The sequence below is a fragment of the Varroa destructor genome, unplaced genomic scaffold (genome assembly GCF_002443255.2).
Source record: "Varroa destructor unplaced genomic scaffold, Vdes_3.0 BEIS01000001.1, whole genome shotgun sequence".
Lineage (NCBI taxonomy): Eukaryota > Metazoa > Arthropoda > Arachnida > Mesostigmata > Varroidae > Varroa > Varroa destructor.
This window is the reverse complement of record NW_019211454.1, coordinates 43,047,900-43,071,548: the sequence shown is the minus strand read 5'-3', so window position 1 is coordinate 43,071,548 and position 23,649 is coordinate 43,047,900. Positions and strand designations below refer to the sequence as shown.

The 23,649-nt window shown below is 42.6% G+C and overlaps 1 pseudogene; it reads left to right on the top strand.

Annotated features, from left to right (window-relative positions):
- The first annotated feature begins 639 nt into the window (after positions 1 to 639).
- Positions 640 to 1,671, top strand: LOC111255507 (peptidyl-prolyl cis-trans isomerase pseudogene; annotated as a pseudogene).
- Positions 1,672 to 23,649: the final 21,978 nt, after the last annotated feature.

Sequence of the window (23,649 nt, the reverse complement as noted above, 5' to 3'; positions counted from 1 at the left end):
TGCTGCGTGAGTATTATCTTTATGTTTGTTGTGCATTTATGCAATTATGTTGTGCGAGAAAATGTGCTTTAATCACAAGATCGATGATTAGAAATGACGTATTCTCTGCTAATATATTGTACTGTCGAATACGAGGTCCTATGCAAGTAAATACACGAAGTCTACCTAGGTACACGTGTAGATGTAATACATTGAATCGAGTCTTGCGGCGACAATTTAACGAAGTGAGTACATAACGGTATGAGTGTGGGTCTAGTAAACATCAAGATTGCTCAGCTTCATTATTACTGACTTAAACTACCAGGTTGTGCTTTAGTGCTTCCGGGTATGCCGATCGATTTTGCAATGTTGCTAACCATACACCTGGTGACGCAGTTACAATGGGTTTCCAGCTATCTCGGCACAAACCAGTTCTCTCATCCCTAATCTTCAACCTATGTTTAAATATACATTCATCTTTTTCAACCATTATAAGACTTTAAATCCATTCTTTTGTTTCAAGGGCTTGTTCTTTCGCCAGTATATCTTAAAAATAAGCAAATATTTTTATTGACTTCTAGTGTATAAAGAAAATTATTTATTTTTCATAGTTGCTCGAACGATCATGAGACGTAAATCCTGTTCAGTCCTTATGATCTACGGCTTTTTTACAATTAACAACGAAACTGCATATAAAACACGTAGGTGCGTATTGACTATAGCTAATAGCTTATTTGGGCGCTATTTGGCTAAAGATTGTGTAGTGATCACCTAAATTACAAAGTCGGTGTAGTGTTAGGCAGACCCTGAAGATGGCTGCACTTCCTCGTGTTTTCATGGATATTGAGGCTGACGGTGTGCCACTTGGGCGAATCGTTATGGAACTTCGCTCAGATATCGTTCCGAAGACTGCTGAAAACTTCCGGGCACTTTGCACCGGCGAGAAAGGTAAAGGATACAAGGGATCAACGTTTCACCGCATCATTCCGAAATTTATGTGCCTCGGTGGAGACTTCACTAAAGGTAACGGAACAGGAGGATCATCGATATATGGTGCACCTTTCGAGGACGAGAATTTCATCTTAAAGCACACAGGCTTCGGTACCCTTTCAATGGCTAATTCTGGTCCAAATACGAACAAATCTCAGTTTTTTTTGTGCACTGCAAAAACCGCATGGTTAGATGACAAACACGTTGTGTTTGGCTCGGTTATTGAGGGCATGGACGTCCTGAGAGAAATGGAAGCCCTGGGTTCAAACAGTGGCAGAACCAAAAAAAAGGTTGTCATTGCCAATTGTGGGCAACAGTGATGCATCTGACACATTCAAAATGCTCAGCTTTCGGCTATCGTGTGTAACATTGCTAGCAATACGTACACTACCGAACTTCCGGCCTCTCAACATTTACGGAAACCAGGACATCGTCGCGTAATGCTTTGTACGTTCGTCGAATTTTTTTGCCGAAGGTCAGTGAAAGCAAGGGCGGCCGGGTAAAGACGTCAAGATTTCCTTTATTTATTTTAATCTTTGCTGGCATTATGGTTTGCGGACGGTTGAACGTAATTGTACTAGCCGGATGGATATATTTCAAAAACAACTAACTACAGCGTTAATTCATGTGAGACGAGGTGTAAGGTCACTGTTGTTAATCAGGCAACATTAAATAAATGTTCACAATATTAGATGTTTTTCATTTGCGACTAAAGTTTCGGATCTGTTCTACGAAAAACTGGAAATATAGATTACTACTAGAAAATGAGTGAGTGGATTTAAAAAACGTCGCCTTCAATACAGTTTTCCGAAAGTGTTCTCGGAAATAATTTATTCTCACCTCAAATAATTTATTCTCACCTCCTGCATGCACTGTTTATAGAATATATGTCCAAGCTATATGCAGTGAAGATGTGGCATTTATGTAACTCTTAGCCGTTGGCAAAGCAACGACCAATCCAATGCCATACGAATCCCTTTAAGTCGTGCTCATAAATTAGTCTCCGATTTTCCCTCCTCGGTGGATATTTTTTTCGTCTGTTTGCGTCTCAATACCCAGTTCTGTCGTTCAAGCACAAGATTGGAGTCGACGATTCTTCGATGGCGGTCACGGTAGCGACTCGAACGCTGCTTGAACCTTGCCCTCCCCATTTTGCTGCCCGCTGCCTAAAGTACTTTTGCCGGTGGGCTTCCTGTTTGTGTCGCGCCGATCACCTCATTCTATTCTTTTGCAGTAAATGCAGTAAACCATCGCTTTCTGTCCTGCCTTCCTGGCACCGTTTATGCCAAACTTAACGAAAAACTCCAGCATCCCCCCGAAGTCTACAATAGACAAAAGCAAGTTAAAGGCATGGCATGAGAGAGGCGGCGAAGATCACAGCATTGCTTTCATCGCAATCCATTTTGTCCGTACTGCTTTTCGCCATCAAGGAAGAAGCGTTTCCTCTCGTGAGCCAGAGACCTAGGTTTACGTGTCGTATACCTACCGCGTTGGTTTTTGGGTACTCTATCTTTCGAATTGTTCAACTTACCCATTTCTATGCCCTCATTTCCCAAACCTGAAATTTGTAATTCTTTTCTCATAGACGACGCTACATACTCCAGCCAACCAGCCGTAAAACAGCGCCAGAAGTTGTAGAATACGCCGCTAAGGAAAAATTTACATGTAACTTGCCATCGTTCTTAGCGTCTTATGACAGGAGCGGTCATATTAGCAACTGCTATTGCATCGAAAACTCCTTCGGCATACAGATATCCACACGAAAACCAAAGGTATGACTAGCTGACAGATGAAACGGGGGTGTACACATAAAAATCGGTGTACGGAATCAAGCCAAATATGCTTGTCACAATGCAGTTGTTATTGATCGTCAGCTGGGAGCAAGTGTCTCTCCGCAAACGCTTAGTTGATGGAGGCGGTGATGTATCTTCAGCACTACGGATTGCGCCACCGCTGCCTCTACTTGCCAATCTGAACAAACCTGATAATGAGTAACAAGCTTGAATGATTGAAGGGTTTCTTCTTTTGATTAAATGTTTAGTCTGTTATTAACCCAAACGCGAACCCATTCACGCATGTACTTCATTTTGGAACTGCTCTCAATATGTAAAGAACAATAACCCATAGGTACTGTTGGAAAATGATATGAGCAGGGCTAAAAGCATAAACTGAGCACCACTTTCTAGACAATCTGGTGCAACACTGACAACAGCTGAAAATAGATGGAAGTGATAATAGTCCACTGGTGATAATCACGGTAAGTTAGCATTGATTATAGATGGGCTATACGACAATAACTGCAGGTTCAGAAGTCCTAGCGTCAGATACTGGCATTGGCTCCTGCAGTTGAGTGTCCTATTCGTTTAGCGTAGGTTATTATGCCGATGATGAGGAAGGATGAGCAAACATAAAGGCCAGTGGGATATCAGGACTCATATCTCTCTTACTACTGCCAACGAACTTAAGGCAGAAGGCCTTCATTGAACACACGGACCAATATGGGATTTAAGTTCCCGAGATATCCTACAACTATCCACAATAACTACTGCCTCTTTGCTGAGACACATGTCGCTCTAGCTGAGAAAGTTGTTAAGCTCAGCTAACCTTGACAGATGGCTCGAGGAAGAAATACAATGATAGATCGTGCCGGACGTGGCAGCTTGTTTCCACTGATTAACGTTCTCAGCAGGGTGCTCTCAGTAATCCAGGAACGGATATGTTACAATCACAGTAGTTTCGCTTCAAGCAACCCATTTTTTAACAAAATTATCGAAGGTCGATTGAATCTTGATTATAGTCGAGATCTTAATCTACAACAATCAAATAATCTCTTCTGAACCATTCGAATGTTTTACTGTTACTATTTTGTTGCTAGCTAACTTTCTGGAACATAAATATAATAGGCTTGCTTTAGGAAGTAAAGTTTTTAGGAAAAGTGGTACATTGAACCTGCTAAATCGGCGCAAAAATTACTAGTTTAGAAAAATGTTAGTTTATTAAGATGAGGATCACTAACGTCTGGTTGAACATAAATAAAATCGCGGGCATTTTGATAAACTTTTTAACGTTTTTCAAACCGAAATGCACGATGCCCATGATCCTTTACTTGTATATCTTAACTGCCATGAAAAGGTTCGTAAGTATGACGGATCGCATTGTCTAGAGCTTTACCTTCAACCAATGAAGCTATTTACATTGTCGTACGGACTAAACACTGTCTTCGCAGGTATCACCTTATAAACGAAATACCTTGGCAACTGTCGCAAAGACGCTCATGAAGCCGACAGTCCAGTGGCACCCTTTAATAGACATTTTCGTACTTCTTTGTAATACTCTATACCCTTTTTGGTCCTCCTGTCTGCACTCTAAATCCCAGCAAATAGCACGGTACATGCAAGAAATTGTCATCTCCTAACTCCGGCCAGCCAGCTCAAAAATCTTCGTTCCCGATACATATGAATATCACGGCTTTCCTTACTATCTGCTCAAGAATTCCCTTGGTGTGCAGATGTCTGCGTCCCGCCAGCCTCCCACATCTAACTGAGTCTAGCTTCTAGTTTTGCCGTGGCTGGCTTCGTTGGCTTCAGCATCTTCGCCTTTTTATCAGGCGGAAACCCCATTCGTTGAATCGCACACTTCTGTGCTACTTTTTCCTTCCATCCTATTGCCTTAGCCATTGTGGCAGTAGACTTGATAATACGGGGCAAGTCCTGCGTTCCTCTCTCGGTCCTCACTTGGTTTCTTTACTTCGATTTGGAAGATTGCAATTTGCAGCCCGCGGTTTCTTGTCGTTCGTGTCATGCTCATGGCAAGTGGGTGTCAGCTAGTGAGCTAAGCTTTCTGAGCTTTAGTGAGGTGGCAGCATTACCGCATTAGGACCCGGCTGCCCGTAGCCGCCCTCGCCGCTGGCACTGCCCCTGCGATGGATCTCTTTTTTTTTTCAATACCATCACACGAGTAGCGTGTGTCGTCACTCGCGGCTTGAACTTCTCAGTGGAACTCTGCGACTTTGTGTCTATCTCACTGTTCGTAAGTGTGATGCGCTGATTCGATGAGGTTCCACTGATTGTGCTTTCCGTTCTGTCTATATACGCTCTTCTCAAAGCTGAAGGCTCTCAATGATGACACCCGTCTAGCTTTCTCGACTGCGCCGAATCACCGCACTGTTCTATCCAGTGCCCGATGTACCCAGTAGAAGAGTGGTCGCAGTGACGAAGAGAGCATCTCGTCAAATAGCATCTGGGCTGCCGATCCGACGACTTGCCATCCCGTCAGCTCCCCTCGCTTTTTCCACGTACAAGTATGGGTAGAGGCAGACAGGGGCAGCGGCGAGAGTGCAATACTATTCGACACACACAATGAGAACTGCAACGCGACTCGTCAAATGAGCGTACAGAGGTTTAGGCAAAGGAGGCGAGCTTAAATTTGACCAATGCTGCGGCAGAGAGCATCAGTGATCGGGTCGTTGCTTGACAACGCCTTCATACACATCGATAACTGAAAGACCTCTGAAACACTCGGACATTAGCGAGGCGATGTGGAACAGGGGCTTTCTTAGAAGACCACAGAACGTGTGCGGGCAAAGTTCCTTAGGGCTGTTTTAAATGCAATCAGCTATCAGCTTTTGCGACACACGTGTCTCAATTGAAGGCCGATATAGCTACAAGGAAGCATTTAATGGCCCATTATTTAGTGACGGATAGTCTATATCTAAAGAAACTAATTTAACCAAGTCTTTGAATGGGTGAACGAAAACAAAGAAAGAGAAAATTATATGAGGTTTTCTAAGATAGATAAACAGACCCATATGATTGATACTCCATATGCAGAACTTGCTTTACTGATTTTTTTTGTTGTCCAATATCATAAAGTGAAGCTATGAGGGATAGCTGAGTATTTTCTTCTCGCTCCAAAACTACATTCTTAACTCGCGTTACATAAAAGTCGTTACGGTATGTTATATTACAGGACCACCGTGGGGGCCAAGATGAAATGGCACTCATAATGTATCATCTGCACAAAGAGTGATCTTGACCTTGACATGTAATTCATATTTAAACTGCAAAATAATATCAAGCGAACGTAACTACTGCTTCTGTCGAGGATATTCAAAATTATTACCGTTCTGGTCAATATACCGCCGAGAGCGATGGGCTGTGGATTGATAAACCTCGAAAAACGTTTAATTTGGCGTTGTGACGCGTTCTTACTCAATTGCGGCGTCATCCGCTTTCCGTTGTAGACTCGATCTCTGAGATATTTCCACTAGAAAAGGCTTATTGGCACCAGGTCCAGACTTCTTTTTCTTTTGACCCATCTGATTTAAAAATTCTCTTCATGTTACGTTTTTACACCACGATGTCAGCATGCGAGTGTTTTATCCTGTTTAAAAGTAAAATTAGCCCCTTTGACCGAAGTCCAGCTCAAACGAGTAGTAAAAAATTCGAGTTAAAAATTTTCTTAAAAAATTTGTCGAATTAATCGATTTTTTAAAATGCAATACTACCATACATCAATAATTTATATAAATTTAGTTTTCCCAGGAAATCCAACTATGTCTTCTACTTTTGCCATTTTATTTAAATGTAGCTTCATAGTGCCAAAAAATCCTTTCCAAGAACAATTTTCAAGATACCATTAATGGAATTATTTTTTCCTATCCAGATCCATTGCTGGAATGTAACTTTTCCATAGACACTTAACCAATGGCGCGATGTAATTGTCTTAGGGCATTTTTAGGGTACATTTCTATAGCAGTCCAGTGGTCGTTGTTAACTGGACCGTTGTTTTTCCATAGTTTGATGCGATCGATTATAAATTGCTTAGGTTGTTTTGCTAGCGCTCATACTTACAACAGTATTTTAAGGTATATATTTTTGTTTATTGTCATCTTGTTAATTAATTACATCCTGAAAGATCTATAGACTTTTTTGGGCCACGCTAAAACATCGTATTCCCACAATCGCCGTACCACGTATTACGTTACTTCCAATAACGTGTCAACGTTGCGTGACTGCTTTTGAACAAAGTTCTGACAACTTCATTAGCGTAACGTAGTATTCGTACAAAACAGTGATATCGATATAAGCACCGCATCGCGCATAATTACGATAATGGACTAGAATTCTCTATTAAAATCTATGCCAGAATCATGCATAGTCGCAACAGTTATACACACTGGTTCTATATGCAGTATACTGGATTCAGCGTGGTCGAGTAAGCTTTAAAAAAATGGTTTGTACATGGTTACGGTTTTTTTTTTCTGCTTTTTAAACAACAATTGCAACTTGTCGATACGCCTGCACTTGGACTATACAGCCATTTCTCTAAGGAAAAGCGTCTTCCCTTTGACTTTGTTCAACGATAGACCTATTCAACTGAAGCCATCAGTGAATCGAATGATTTTTGACAAATATACCAGTATATTTTTCTCTTGCCTAACAGCAGTTGCCTGCACTGATAACGCTAAGCTCATTTTACCCCTACCCACCCCTCCTTACTAGAAATATGTGTTTCTTATGTGCATCGTAGTATAGGTAACTGCTTGTAGAAGATAGCATGGATTTATATCACAATAGTACGTGGCATGTCTGTGATTGTGCCATATGTACGAATGCTCTGCGTTTACCTGCGCACAAGCTGACAGCTGTTGGTGCAAACCGACATTGCATTAAGCTTAACTTTATGACGAAAGCTTAAACCGAGTGACAGAATCGTCTCAATCTTCACCTTTTGTAGGATTAAGTGCCCATTTTCACGACCTTTTTCAATGCAATTCTCGCTTGCTATCTATCATACGTAGTTAATTATATGGCGCTTTACGTTGCCTCTAGAGCGATTAACTTCCTTTATGCAGTCAATTACAATTTTTGTGACGTGCAACGACAAGACGCTTCCGTAGCCCTAAGCATTTTTACAGTTTTTCATGATAGTACATTTACTATGGTGAAGTATCAACGGTTTAATTTGGCCTGGTCTACGGCATGCCGAATTCAAGAAGTATCCTATTTTAGTGAAACGTGCTGCTACTGATGCTGGAATTGTCCTTTTGCGAGCTGGCTTGATAGTTTGTTTTAACCCTATTAACGTACGAATTTCAGATGTGTTGCAATTGGTACGCGTATAATCTTTTAGTATATCCAACGCGTGCTCTACGAAGTCTGATTCAAAGGTCAATTATTCAGTGAAATTATCATACTCTGACTGGCGAACTATTTGACCTTAGCACGCTAACAATTTTAATAGTTTCTTTCCTAGAACTGCAAGCAAGGTACGGATCGTTGAGACAATTGATGGCCTACAGAATGCTGCCTTCATTTCATCTTTCCAACTTTCACGGCCACTTGTATTTAAACACACGTGAAAAGTGTCGACCGGAGATTCGCTCGGGCGTCATTGTAGATGTATCTATAAACAGTAACGCCAATTTTCCATATAGTGCATAAGACTTGTATGCGAATATGTATATTTTCAGTAAGTGCTAAATGAGATGACCTTGAGCCTTCGCTTTATCGTACTACTGTCGAAAAGATTGCCGTTTCATTGAAACAATTGTGTCTGTCTTTTGTTGCCGTTCGCCATGTTATATACCACGCTCACTGTGTTCAAACGCTTCACAAAGCTTGCTTGACTACTTCGGTCGCTGTTGCCATATCAATACAGGAACAAAACTGTGCAGGTCTACAATACAAAATGGACGCAAACGCACACGTACACACATATCTAGGCATATTTGCTATACTCAGATGTACCAACGCATAGATGCTATAGGTTGACGATTCTTCTCCGCAGAAAAAAGGAGACCGAAGCCGTAATACCGTAGAAAGAGTTTCTCTTCCCATTCTTTCCAGGAGACGAAAGAAAAAAGGACATGCAAGAAAAAAAATATTCGAACAATATCGGTTCATTCCCAAAAGAAAAGGAGAAGTCAAAATTGAGACGGAAAGGCTATATAAAGTTTGCAGCAAGACTACGTGCTCGGGGACTAAGTGCGTCACACAACACACGCCGTCGAAGCGTTACAGACCCAGTCGCTGCGATGGTCGAGCCAATGCTCGTGGGGTAAGCGACCCCGCGGCAAGTGCCGGGGACGGCGAAACCCGCCCGGGGAGAGCGAACAGAAGGCGTCAGTTTTGCCCGTGTTGTCTATTACTACTGTTACAACTGCCGTTTCTTTACTGTTGGGCGCGTAGGCGGTAACGGCGATGGCAGCAGTGGCGTCAACCGGAAAAGCACGTAACGTCCTTTCTAGCTTTCGAGAAACAAATGAATAAATAAATATGTCGCCTCTACTATGCTCTAATGTTCAGTACGAATACAGAAAAATAGGGAATCAATTAGTACTATTATTCATAGGCAGACAACAAAGAAACACAAAATTGACATGTATATCATGAATATGTACTCGCACGACTGGATACTGGTAGCGTGAAGCAATGATTTTCCGTCCGTAACTGTTACTGTTATATTTACAGCCTTTGCTTATTAGGAGTGAGCTGCTGTTAGTCAGCAAAGAGAATAATCCTGTGACTTCGTTTTCCCTGCCAGGACTTCTTTAGTACGGAGGTTCTTCGTAGCAATGCAGGGGCAGCAGTAAGTAATAGGTTCATCAAAGCAGGATGCGGACGAAATGCTTCAAAAGTAGGTTAAGGCATTGGTTAATATTTAGATAGTTACGGTAATGTTTGGCATTTGAATAGCGCTAAACACTATCGGAACGTATGTATCTTTTTTGTTACTATTACGTTAGCTCTGGATAATCTTACGCTTCATATATTGTCGATCCAACCGAATAGAGTCGTAAACAGTGTTTGTACCAGTTTACGGTCAACAACATCTAAAGATCAGGATCCAGGAAAGGTAATTTAAGGGCTATTGGAAAGCAGTTTGAAAAACGGAACCTTATCAATTTCACTGGACGCAGTAGCGCAGGCAGGAATTATAAAATCAATTAGGAGTAATAGCGATTCACAAAATAACACATGAGCAATGGATGGTCCCAGAGACGCAACTGAACGAATGCGCGTAACTTTCGACATGGACGAGAGGAACTTTATTACTCGATAAACACTTGGCTTAAGAAAAATAAACAATCATGTCCCAGAAATTTAAGTTTATTCTCATTGAGTGTAGGTACGTCTCTAGAAGCTGGGTACACTTGCAGATCCACTTGTCCATTGCGGTTTTGTTACAAAAACAAGAAATCGTACAAAATCGTTAACAGGTTAAAATTTCTAAATACAGGATTATATGTATATCTGTAGAGTGATATTTTACATTTGATTTCGTTCTAGATAGCGTAGTTCTGATGCACAAAAATAAGGTATTTTCTCAGATTTAACTTACTCGAGCCGAAATGCGGGTTTTACCTTTTCACATACGAAAATACACGTAGAATTCACGACCTTTATGATTACAAAACTAATTTGGCTGTCTGTATAAATCCTTTTATAACTGGGTCAGGAATTGTTTTTAGGAATGATATTGTCAGTAACAAATCTTAAAGCAGGAACCGCAAAAAGGACATCACTTTTTAAGGGAAGTAATCTCGAAGGAGAATCCTTTAAAGGTGGTGCAGTTTTTTTCTAAAATTTAGTGGCTCAATATTGTGGCGAGATCTGTACCGTTTTCTCGTGCGTTTACCAATTTAGATACCGAATCTTATTTTTATTCCCAACTGACTTATCCTACGCCCTTGATACAGGTTGCGGCGTAAATCTAAGCAAATGCTGATACCTCATCTTTTCGGTTAGGTCACTCTTTCTTAAATCAGACTTCCTGTCCACGATGACTCAGCAGTCCTAGCTCAAATTGGGATATCTCTCATTCCTAGAAAAAGAACCAGACGTGGTTACTCGGCAACAGTCCTACACCGCCGTCTACTGCTGTCTTTGTCCAGTAGGTGTTACCCTCTCTATCCTGGATTTGCGCTCTCTATGAGGAACTTGAATCTATTGATGGTCTACTCCTTTAACCACAGTCGGCGTTACCGATGTCGATTTGCCATGGGGACCACTACCTCGCCACACCATTTTCCCCTTTTTCTTCACCCGTCGACCGATCAGTCCCTCCACAGCTTGGCCGCCAGCTGGTGACAAGCCTTATCAAGTATGGCGGTTACACCTAGCCACTCCAAGCCAATGTCAAGCGTGTTTCTGCTATCCGACCAGTTTCTTGTGTCGTTTACGGCGCTTGATGCACTCCTTGTGCTACCCCATCTTCACTTGCTGCCACTTATTCTGCCACTCGATCTACCTCGCCCTTTCTTTTCTCTTCCCTATTTGACTCACTTCATGTATTTCATCGCCTGGCCTCACCCACAGCCCCCACCAACGCTAATTTGCCCTATGCCAATGACTCTGTAGTAAACGGACCACATCAACAATTCTGTTTTCTGTCCACCAGATAAGGTAAAGCAGCGGTGAGAAGGAAGCAGCAAAAGCAAACGGCCACGCTAATAACCTTTTCTTAGCGCGCTACCCCGCCCAACATTGCTACGCTTTCCACCGCCATCAGCCTATTATCCTCTCTACAACAGACTACTTGTATAGTGGGCGTCATATCTACGTTGGTGCTGCTATGGAGATAGTCTATCGCCACGCGAGCAAGTCTACCTAGTCACATCTCGCACTCTCTACTCTCGACCGACCCGACACTCAAGTATGTGACTAGGGCCCTGTACGACATCTTCTCTTCCCACACGTTCAGAGCCTTAACATATTCGCCTGTTTTCAGCAGTGTCCTGATTGTTGTCGTTGCGCGGCAAGCCGGTCACCATCTCCTACTTCTTTTGGATAATTCCTTGTAGCTTGTTCCTTGTGCTATCCATGTTAATCGTCATACTGCAGCAACGGCTTCTCTTACTACTACTAGTAATACAAAGATATGCACCTACACTTTACTAACTACACTCACCCCCTCAGCCTGGCTACTCTATTGCCAGATATCCGAAAGCCCATTGTTGTAGCAGCAACCTCACCGAGTCATTTAATGCTGGATCAGATTGGCATGTCCAGCTGACAGCTCTTTCACGACGAGGTTTCACACGGCAGTTAGGTAAGGGCTATTAGTGGTGATAATGTGCGGAAAATGAGATCTAAACAGTTAGCCTCCCGAGACGTTCCTACGAGAAAGGAGGCTTGCATGCGTCATGTGGTCAAAGTCAAAAAAATGCGATGGCAGGTGCGCCACGACCGGTAAGCCCAGTCCAATAAGTGGAACACAGACGTGCATATTCCGAACCACAACAACGACGACGTTGACGATGACAACAACAACGACAACAACAACCCCACTTTTACAAAAAGGCAAGAGACGAGAAAATATAAGTATAAGCTGAGATGAGCGAAATTGCATTCTTCTTTAGCTGCTGCTCCGAAAGGGTCCTTCCTTCTTAATACCGTTGGAATTTAATGGTTTGCCTTACATCAAACATACTACATACAAAGAAAGGCAAACAGGCCTAACTTGGTTTTTTTGCCCTTATAATAACATACAGGGCGAGGGGTTGCAGGCGCCAGAGCAAACTAAAGGTGACTTTAAATATTTATCACTTTCCTATGAACTTACCCCAGCCAGGGGGTTTAGGAACGACAAAGCCTTCTTTGCTTAGCATCTAATTGAACCTTATTAGTAATCATCACCTTTGCTAGCAGGAGATAAAAACCACTACACAAACTTTTATTAGATGGGTAACGTCACTTAAGTTACATCCACTGCTGCTTTCAGGAGCTTAATAGAATTATTTTGTTATTTTAAACTGGCTTCAGAGCCGCGTACGCGCGCACCCAGCGCCGCAGATCCTAAAATTTTCTATCTATAGCAAATACCTATACAACTATGACGTGCTGTAGCCTACAGCATGCACTAACGAATCGCTCGACTATCTCCCTTCATGTCCGGTGCTATACACAAAACAGGCTTCACTCTAAAACTTACCTGTTTATCCTACCAGATAATCTTATGCACATTGAAATGGTAATTGTAATTATAGTATAAAAATGATTACGCATAAGTGGACACGACCGTCGTGCTTTGCTTAACTGATTGTTGTTGGACCAGCTTGGAAACAACAAATCTCGTACTTATCCGTGCATTGTCTGCGTACACTATAGAATATTTGATCCGCTTGGTAAATTAACGAATCATCTCTCTGTGCACGTGCAACAACACGAGTCATAAATGGAAGCTCAACTCGATCGACTGTTAGTGGAGCATGAGTGTCAAGTGCCTGTCTACAAGTAATTTTGTTGTTACTCCTATTGTTGGCTTTGGTTGCTGGAGTCGCTACCTTGCCTCCACTCGTTTCTGATATTCTCTGTACGACCGCGCCATTAGCATGTATAGTAGTCTAATTGAAATTATAGTTATCTAATGTTATATCTTCTTCTTATTCCAGAAATGTATCTCTATTGTTGTTTTCTAGACGTATGATGCAAGAAAGCATGGATTTATGTAGGCGCGTAAGTGAGCTCATCTACAAACCTTCCCGTGGGTCTTTTACGGACTCCTCTGTGCGCAGTCATTACGTTAGCATTGTACTGTTTGCCATAGAGGGAACGGTTCCTACACCGGACGCAACAGCAGCGGAACAACACACGTACGCAAATTCGTGATGCGTTACCTTTGACAAGCAGGGCCTTTCATTGCGTCTCGGCATTACCAGCGTCGTCGAGGATAAACAACAGATCAGTTAGCTATCGTCATATCGTCATCTTCTGCCCCTTGCCTCTCACACTCGATTGATAAGAACCTTCAGCCAGTATTAGAGTTCGCCTTCGAGTGGCACAAAGATAAAGCAAAAGAGCGGAACAGCAGCGAGCGAGATAATTATCTTGGATCACGCTACGATCTTCATACTTACAGATACTAGTCCCCCTTCCCCCGCTACGAGCACTGAAAACAGCGAGAGCCACGTGACCTATTCATCCTCTTCGAACCAAATAAGCGTATCGGACGCGTTGTTAGTAGAAAAAGATTCCTTTTTTCCTGCCTCGACTTAATTTCACGGCTCGAATGAAAGAGTGAACTTCGCGTGAGAACGCGTTGTCCAAATTGAATCGTTCTTTTTTCTTCGTTGCCTCTTAGCATTGGATAGTTAGAGGGTTGCGCCATAGATCGACAACGATGAGACGGTACCGGAGCTGCGCGACCGCGCCAGTAAAGCCTCGTGAAATATTCACATTCGAAATTTAGCACCCCTTTCAATTCGGTGGCTGACATAAGCGTCGAACTTAGCCAGAGTGAATCGTTTGTGCCGTTCAATAGTATTACTGTCCGACGGAAGCAGGATCGTACCGAAAGCGGAGGCCGAAATGAACCCTCGACTACAGGAGGCAAACCAGTTAAAACGTAGAGCGCACGATGCTATGAATTTTAAGTAACATGCCATATTTTTCATGCACCCGTTTTGGCCGCCACTGCGTTTAACGCCACCTGTAGTGGTACTACTCTGCTTCTGAGACTGTTTCCGGTCGACAAAATGTTTGCGCCTGGGGAATTTTGAGTCCGGGTAAGCTTGTCACGAGAAGCTAATGCTAGTAAACACCTGCATTTATGATATTTTAAGCGGGGAATTAAATTTTCTGTTAGCCTTTAGGTTAAATAGGCTGTCACATACATCAACGGGACAAGAGCTGAAAATCCCACTGCAAGAACTATAAATAAAATACATTGATTTAGTTTCGCTTGGTGTTTAGGTGTTTCGTACAAATTTAAGATTAGATCACTCTGGACAATTGTTTCAAAGCATGACATAGTACGGACAAAGCGTCCTTAATGAAAAGAATCGCATAAAGCAATGTTTCTTTCCCATGCTTGATCCATGAGCGCTTGTAGTCGTTGTCTACTGAAAGACTAGAGAACCGTAAACAAACTGTAGTTATTTAATACATCACAAAATGTTAAAACTAAGAGTACTCATATTATAACTTGTTTGACACCGGTGTTTGTGTAAATGGGCTTTGATGGTAGTCTGAGGCTAGAAGACCGACTAGAAGACCATTGTAACCGAATGCGGATGTAGTCAAACGACCAGTTAAACAAGTTCAATTTAAGCCTGAAGCTCGTACCATTCATTCCGGCCAAAATCAGTTAGGTAGAGGCTATGCTGTTTGCCATAGATTACCTCCAAGAACGCCAATACAACTGATCCGCGCGGCCCGTGTGCCCGAGCGACATCCCAGCTGGAAAAGATAATAACGAACACTATGAACGGCTTAGAATTTTCATTAGTACATTGCAAAGTACAAGATAACTTATTAGTTGCGTGCAAACGATACGTTATAGAGATCTTAAATCTGGAATGCGACTCGTTGATAACCTTGAGATATTAGAAGGTGCTAATGTCTTTCTTCTCTGTTAACTTCTTCGACGACGGAATTCTGTAAGTATAGCTTAGGCAAGTGCATAGGCTACGAATAATTTCTACTATGCCCGCAGGAATAATCAGGAATTACTCCGCAGCTAAAATATGTATATGCTTCTCTGTCAAGTAACACTACGTATATCTATGTAATTGTAGTAAGCATCTTTTTGTCAAGTATGTGCGGATTTATTTAATGAAGACTATCTTGTCAAGAGACTTCCGTCCCTTTCTGTATATAATACATTACACTACGTGCGTGACTGTGGGCTGTTGCGCAATTCTTCTAGACAGGTTCCTGTCTGCATGACAACATACGTGATGTGGCATCGTTAAGTGCTTGAATGATTTTTTTTTAATATTTTTATATGTATATTTTCTTCAGGTGTTCGAAATTGGTCTTTCCCGATGTTTTGAAATAAATAAGCGTCGTATTTTGCTTTCGTTTTACGAAGATTTGTTAGATCTGCGCGCGATCATATCAGCTCATGGGAACAGCTGATATGTACATAGGTGTAGATTTAGCATTAAACGAGAGCCGACAGTTCTGTGCTGAAGCATGATACATGTACGATTATTATACCTAAATTTTTTGTGTCCTTTGCGAAAAATCACCAATCCGAGAATAGGCAAAGAGCGAAGGTTCTGATTCAAACTAGAATGCAATGATATGCCTTTGTAAAGTATATTAGCTTTCGTTTTGCGAGACTTCAGGCTCCGAAAGTGACATCTAAACATGTAACACCCATGGGCTTAAATAACATTTTTATTTACCGTCGCCACATAAAAACCAGGGACTCCATTCGAAACGCATATAAATTCTGCCATCCAGTTTTATCACACAACGTTGTGCACACTTTGTACAAGTTTTGCCGCAAATCCAGTAAGCAGAGCTAACTCGAAGGGGCTTTAGCTACTACAGGGTCGTGAAGATAATACTCTTCTAACCAGCAGCATTCAGGCTACAGACATTCGCCATTTATTGAGTATTAGCAGTGCGATGGGTCTAAATAATGTGATCGCAAAGTGTGCGCAAACTCTTGCACCTGCTGAGTTACTCACGTTGCTTTGTCTTATATCACCCCGTCGAGGAGAACCGGCTACGGGAGAAATGTGCGTCTGCTTTATAAAATTGTTTTTAGCGGTGGTATATAATACTCCACCATCGTCTGTGGGGAGACGCGCAGGACATTATAACAAGAAGGAATGAAACCTTTTTTTGTCTAGTAACTGCTCTGGGGGTATGGGCTCCGAAAGTTGAAGGTAGATACAAGGAGAGCTTGCGAATGTGCTTGCAGATAGGTAAAACCGCTTGCCTCAAAGCCTGTCGCTTCGAGCGTTTAGAAGAAAAGCGCAATGGCCAAACGAAGAGGGGACGTCATTAGAAGCATTTAGACAATGATTTCTTTCTGAAAGAAGAGATAGACGAAGATCAAATCTGAGATCGCGGTCACAACAATAGCTTCTCTACCACCCTAACAGCGACACCATGTTATATCTTTGAATAAAAGATTCTTTCAGAAAATATAAGGGGTTCTCCTTAAAGTTTATCTGTAGTGTCTGAGGAAAAGTTGACTTCCATTTTTTTTTCAAACGCCCATTGAAAGCAACGGTTATCCAAGCATAAAACCTTTTTGCACGGCCTGCATGGCGCCTGAATAGATACCGCCGTGTCTAAAAATAGCAAAAGCTAGTTGGTGAAAGACCAAAAATGTTTAGTTCACAAATTTCGCAATGTATATTGGTGCACTGTGAACTAACGAAATTATAGATACCAAAGTATAAATCAGCTCGAGAATATTCCTATTCAACAATCTGTTCCTGCCGAAATAGCGGAATAGCAAGTTATAACGCGACAATTTGGTTGAAGTAACATATCTTTACAAGCAATGGCCATGCCTGGTAATGAATTAATATGATTTATGGTAATATTTCAGTATTCATTAGTTAGATTTCATTCAGCACTTGCATGAAAGTGTTAACTTAAAACATATGGTACATATCTATATTGCCAAGCGGACACCGGACGTAGTAGTCTGAAACTGTCCGTAGTGCAGCATATAGGGTACTATTTTTGGGCTCAAGCTATATTAAAATCCAGTCTAGTGTTGTCACAATAGCCTAGTTGCAATGCGTTAGCCTTGAACGGCTGCGAGCACCCCCTGCTTTCTCTTTTTTTGCCGCTGTACGGAACGCCACGTAGTTTCCTAACTCACAAGAGATTTAAGCGGGACAAGGTAGTTATTCTTGTTGGCCCAGTGGAAGAGTTTCACTTAAGTATAGTTTTGCGTAAGGGATAAGACCAAGCGCGCGGGGGAGGGGTAGTTAAGGGAAACGACAAAAGTAAAAGTACGTCGAAAGTGAGGTGAGCTGAGTCGCCTAGCGGATGCTAGCGACGACTCGTATTCATCCAAGGTGCCGTGAATGAAGACAAGTGAAGGGTGGCTGTAGAAGCCGTCCGGTATGGTTGCACGAAGAGCAGAGTACTTGTAGCCAAGGGAGCAGCCTTTGTGGGGCAAGGGATAGTTTAGATGTTTTAGAATCGGTCGTCGTTCGTCGCCCCTCGTTTGGCTAGAAGCCACCGCCTCCGCCAACGTGTACAACCAAGGACGAGAACAGAAGACTACGACACACAGCGTTAGCAAGTGAACGGCACCTCAACCGTTAGGCCCTGCTGCTGGTCGCACAGAGCGCTGGGTGCGGCAAGCTAGATGGACCATGGAGCCCCTTGTATTCAAGCTTGATGGGACCCTTGGGACACAAGGATATATCAAGCCACAGCAGGACACCATCTTTTTCGGCCACCGTTACCTTTCCTGATCCAGTCGCTGCTACGGTTACTAGCGCCAGCGCCGCCGGCACTGCCGCGTTAGCTGTTGCTTTGAGCAGCGATGCGCGTTGGCGTGTTTTAACATCAGAAGGTTCTCACGCCTCTATGTGGTGGGCTTTATCACTCTGACCTGGCTGTGACGCCTGATCTAAGCGCATCTCTAAAGGATCCACTCTCTTTCTCCCTTTCGGTGCCAATTTGTGTATATATCTCCCTCTATGCGCGAGATGCCTTTATGTTCCTTTTGACTACTCCCAGCCTTTGCATACTTTTCATTGGTCCCACTGCCAGCTATCCACTGTTGCCCACTCACTAAAGCAACCGCCAACAATCGCCCTGTTTAGTTCTCTACAACTTGCAAATTTGGAATATATGACATCAAGTGAGCTCCCTTTTTTGCCCCACTCAATCCGCCCTTACTCTGCCCTGTATCCAACCGACGACCCACCACTTGCGCACAACCGGCTCAGCCTATCTATTCAACCCTCTATTTCCCGTTTCCTGTTTTAGCTCTCCCTCTGTTAATAATGCTGCTGGCGCTGCTTGAGGGGCCACCACTTCTCCCTAGACGCTCACAAACACACACTCACCTGTAAGGATATGTACATAGCCACTTTACTCGGTCCAAATTGTGCAACTGCGTTAGGCCCCTGTTCTGCTAATGCGGCCGAAAACGTCGGCACCTTGCCCGCTTAAAGGAGTTCGCTCTTTCTAGGCCTTTCGCTTTATCTTTTTTAGTAATTGTCTATCTCTTTCTCTTGTTAACCCGTCTGAAATCAGACATTCCGGTTGTCCGACGTCCCGGGCTGCATGCGCAGTCCCAAACAACGTGTCGACTATAACTGTGTTAAGAGCGTCAACTAGCACTGCTGCTGTTGCTGCAGCCTGGGGCAGAGCTTTTCGCGGGATTCGTGGGTGTTAGCTCCTGTTAAGGGCGCCAGTATATAATAGGGCGTGTAGTGCGAGAGATCTTATGAGACCAGCGCATCTGTGGCTCTGGTTGGCGCCACTATAGGGATATATCATCTGGAGGAGGAAACAAATGGGGGGCAAGTATGAGTCACACTTTGGGTAGATGAGAAGTGGCCAAACCTCTACTGTCTACTATTATGCTCGATACATATAAGCCATACAGTATATATACGTATACTCACATAGCTATACACGAGTGCAGTATGTATGCATTTCCCATTATTTATGAAAATGCCCCGGGCAAAAGCGCTTAAGAGGTTTAATGGACAAGGAGGGGTATAAAGACAAATTTGACAACGAATATAGCCGCTTCTTAAAATTGTGAGCTTTCACACTACCGGTAGCGCTATTACTGGTGCTCCGTTTGTCGTCGACATTTTCGGTTGCCGCTAGGCGCCGTTTCTTGTAGTGTATTCGCTGCGGTATATGTGTAATAATATTGCACAACGGGTGAATCCTTCCTTCGGTAACAATCCAAACCCAGGGTTGCATTTTGCCTCGCGGTTCGACGTTCCCTTCTTCTACTGCATCACTGGAATAGATAAAGTGCATTAGACAAGTAGCTTTGGTGAGCGTAATCTGTATCTAGGAATGAAACATCTAAGCGAACAGAGAGAATCGTTCAGCAAATACAACGATTTCAGGCATTGTCATTTGGTCGACTAGAGTGGAGAGGCGAGCTGCTGGATAGTCAAGCGGTTACTGTCGCTGACCAAAAACGCCCGTTCCTTTAGAAAAAAATCAATTTCATTAGAGTGCTCCCAAGGACTCTTGCCTAGGGTCGTAGCATACTGCTTGGATCTCGATTGTAAAGACCCGTTATCACTTACAGGCCATTTAGCTCTGCCCTTGGCACCAAGTTATCCCCATCAGCTTCTGAACGACTCCGAGCCTCTTAGTAGCGTGCTGAGTCAAGCCTTTGAAGATCATTTGTAAATCTTATTTGATTAGGGAACATTGTCGTAATTGTGAATCTGGTCATTCGCGAGGTTGTATTTTAACCAGTCTTTCTGCGCCACAAGCAGCTGAAAGGGGATCCAATCCACATTACTGGAGGGAAATCACGCACGTTCCCCTGGACCTTCAGATCATAATAATGTCCGCTGCTAAATTTATAGATTGTCGCCGGTATTAGTTAGGGCTGCGCAGTGGTAGTAGTATAAATAGTATATATAGTTATAGAGGATCTATTCTGTTTCTGAGTATTTTATTAACTATAGACAAAACATTTATTCTTGATTTTTACGATAATTTTTTACCGACTGTCCAATGTAGAACTGCCCATAAATGTTTTCTTCTATTCTAGTAGCTTGAACAAAACCATGGGTTCGAATTTTAACTGGAACTTCGCTTATCTCACCCTCAACTAACTTTACGAACGTAAATATATCCGAATTTTTTTCCAACCACGTCATTGATTATAAGCTTTCGGTCGGACCATTAGAGAAAATAGGGGTATTTATATAGAAAACGGAAGCAGCAGCTGGATAACCTTTATGTAGCTGAAAAGATAAGCTGACAAATTCCTCTCATTATTGAAAGCTCAACGAAAGCAGTGAAGGAGAATTCGACAATGCGCGTTACTTGCTTTTTACGGTCGTTATTTAATTTGATTGACGTTATATACAGAACATACTAGACAAAGTATTACATGCACAAAAGCAAAGCACTGAAACATACTTTAGAATATTATTACTTCTGTTTTTACTTTTGAAGCATTTATTCATTAGTACTTTATTATATATGCTCCGAACATATAATTGCTTAGTCTAATGAGAAACTAGAAATACCTCTATAATATGATGTCTACCCTATTAATCTCAAATAATTATTAAGTAGAAAGACTACTATTTTCCTTAAGCCAAACGCAGCGTATCTTGCCGTTTCCTTGCTACACATGTAGAAAACGAGTCATTACATTCGCAACGTTACGTTCTGTATCAATCAATACAACCAGTTGCAATTTCGGTTAGAACAAGTTTGCTTTTTTTTAACAGTTTCACTACAATTTCCAGATAAAACGCACGGACTATTTAAGAGAAAAAAAAACAATGAGTCAGTGTGAATCGTCACAAAGTTTCTAAAAATTGATTGCCTTTTTCTCTTTAGTATATCGTATCTTCCGTCTTCTCTCTTCGCGCCAGTAGTATCAGTAGCATGCATGGAGCGTCACGTGAGAATCATTCGCATTAAGGAAATCCTGTTGTTATTATCATTGCCGTCAGAGGCAGCGGATAATGAGAAGAAAACGTACGCAGACCGAATCGGAAATCTGGTTCGGAGCTAGTTGGATTACTTACCCAGCAATAGTAAGTCACACGAACTGAGTTCCCCCTGCTTGCTAGAGTACGCAGACTCCTTACCGCCGTCCACCTATACTGTTATGTTTAGCACACCCGTTATACCTACCACTGAACGGTACTGGTAGGCATATTGGATAGCTGTACACTCAGAGCGTTCTCTGAGAACCACAGTTCGGTGTGCTTCTCCAAGTTCTCCAAAGTGTGGGTACCCTCTTCTTTACTACCGCCTACCAGACTATCGTCCTCATCGCTCCGATACCATCCTCGGCGTTGTCGACTTTTCCTTCTTCTTCCGAGACCCATGAGCTTATGTAGTATCTACTACCAGCAATAGAAGCAGCCTATAAAGTAAACCAGCAAAACGGCCCGTCGCGATCCAAATGGACCTAACCGTCGATGCTACTCAGTCAGTCGATTCTATGCTTCTTACTACTGCTACTGGCGCCATGACTGCTTCAAGCTATAGATATAGCAGCGTGAGTGGGCCGGCTGACGTCATAGGGTGAAAGGCCGGATGCAAGATGTGGACATCGAATACCGATAATGGCCCCGCTGACTGGCAGCCCGTTCTGACTAGAAGAGCCAGTTCCACTGCTTCGTTTCATGCTTTTTTCTTGGTTCGTCAGCACAGCTATGCCGCAGGAACTGCAGCAGAAGCAACGTCGCCTTCATCGTCTTCTTTTAGCGAATACCGCCAAGGCCTCGCAGGCTGCTATTGCTGGCTGCTGCTACCTACGACCTGATAGGAACTGAGCGACTCCATCGTTTGGTGCTGGTCTTGGAGTAATGCTTACGGGCCAGCGGGAAAAACAGAGAGGAAGTCGAACACCGACAGGAGCTCGGAGTCCGAATGAGCTTGGAGCAAATCTCGATTCCCATGATCGCATCGGAGGAAACGAACCTCTGCATATAGGTGGCGCAGTGGCTGCCAGAGCAATGTTGTACGAGGATGAAGAGGCTTCGCCGGAAACACCAACTAGCCGAGGTTAGTAACGTCGGCGTCATCACTATCTCTAGGAATTTAGCACTCGGAGATTCGACAAGTCTAAGGGTGTTGGCGCTGCCAACTCGTCCTTTCGCAATTGGCTGAAGAGGAAGGTGAAGATCTTTGCCGGCGGGCACTGAAAGCTTTCTGGAAGCCGATAGGTCTGAGAGGAGTCTGGGGAGTGAGGTTCGATTATATCGAAGAAAAGGAAAAAGAGAAGGGGATTAATATAGTACATAGTAATAAGTAAGCTAGCAGGCACTGTACGTATGACTTATCAGATTAATCCTCTTAATTGGTGGTATACCTCTTCTAGGCGGCTTGTGAGACTCGAACGTTATTGTCGAAGTAATACACACCATAGTTAGTTTAGACAACGTTGCATTTACGATATATATGCATGTACGTATGTTACTACTGATTTGAAGGCTCTGACATTGTACCCGTGTTTATTGAGACTTCAAACCTGATCCTTGTGATTTATTTGATCTGTAGCTATGCAATTTAGCTCACTGTGGAGAATCCCGTTTCTGAAAAGTTTTTGACCACCAAAATCCACAAAAATGATAGTAATAACATAATATATACTACATTTAGATTAATTTCAATAAAATTTACTTCTTGATATGGTTTACATACGTTATAAGTAAAAAAAAAGACCGCTAATTATTATAGCGCTAACTTAGTGTAGTAATTTACATCGTGAAAAACTGATTTCATACTATAGTCCGGCCCACTTGGATGCTTTCCGATAGAACCATTATCTACGTCAAGTCATCAGACAGGAGACGGATACATCAACGAACAAGCAAAGATTACTATACTCATACAATAAACTATACATTTAGCGCCATATACAACATAGAAAATGCCTTAATTTTCGTTTCTTACTTAATACCAAAAAATTGCTTAAGCATTACGTTCTTGGGTGAATTTTTAAGCATTCTGAATACGAAATAAGTTGTTCTAGGTGAAGAATTAATATAGTTTCCAACTTAACACCATAGACATTTGCCACCCTAGTTGTATACCCCCATCGCCAACGGAGTGTTTCCCGAATACTTGTATAATATTAATTTCAGCAAAACAGCCGCAACAAATGTGTCTGACAATAGGACATAATGGCCGCTCGTCAATTATGACCATACTCTTCCGCAAACCGTTGCCCTTTATATTGTCATCGAGTCCATTAAGTTCGCAGGCAGTAAGCCCTAATTTTTCCTATCCT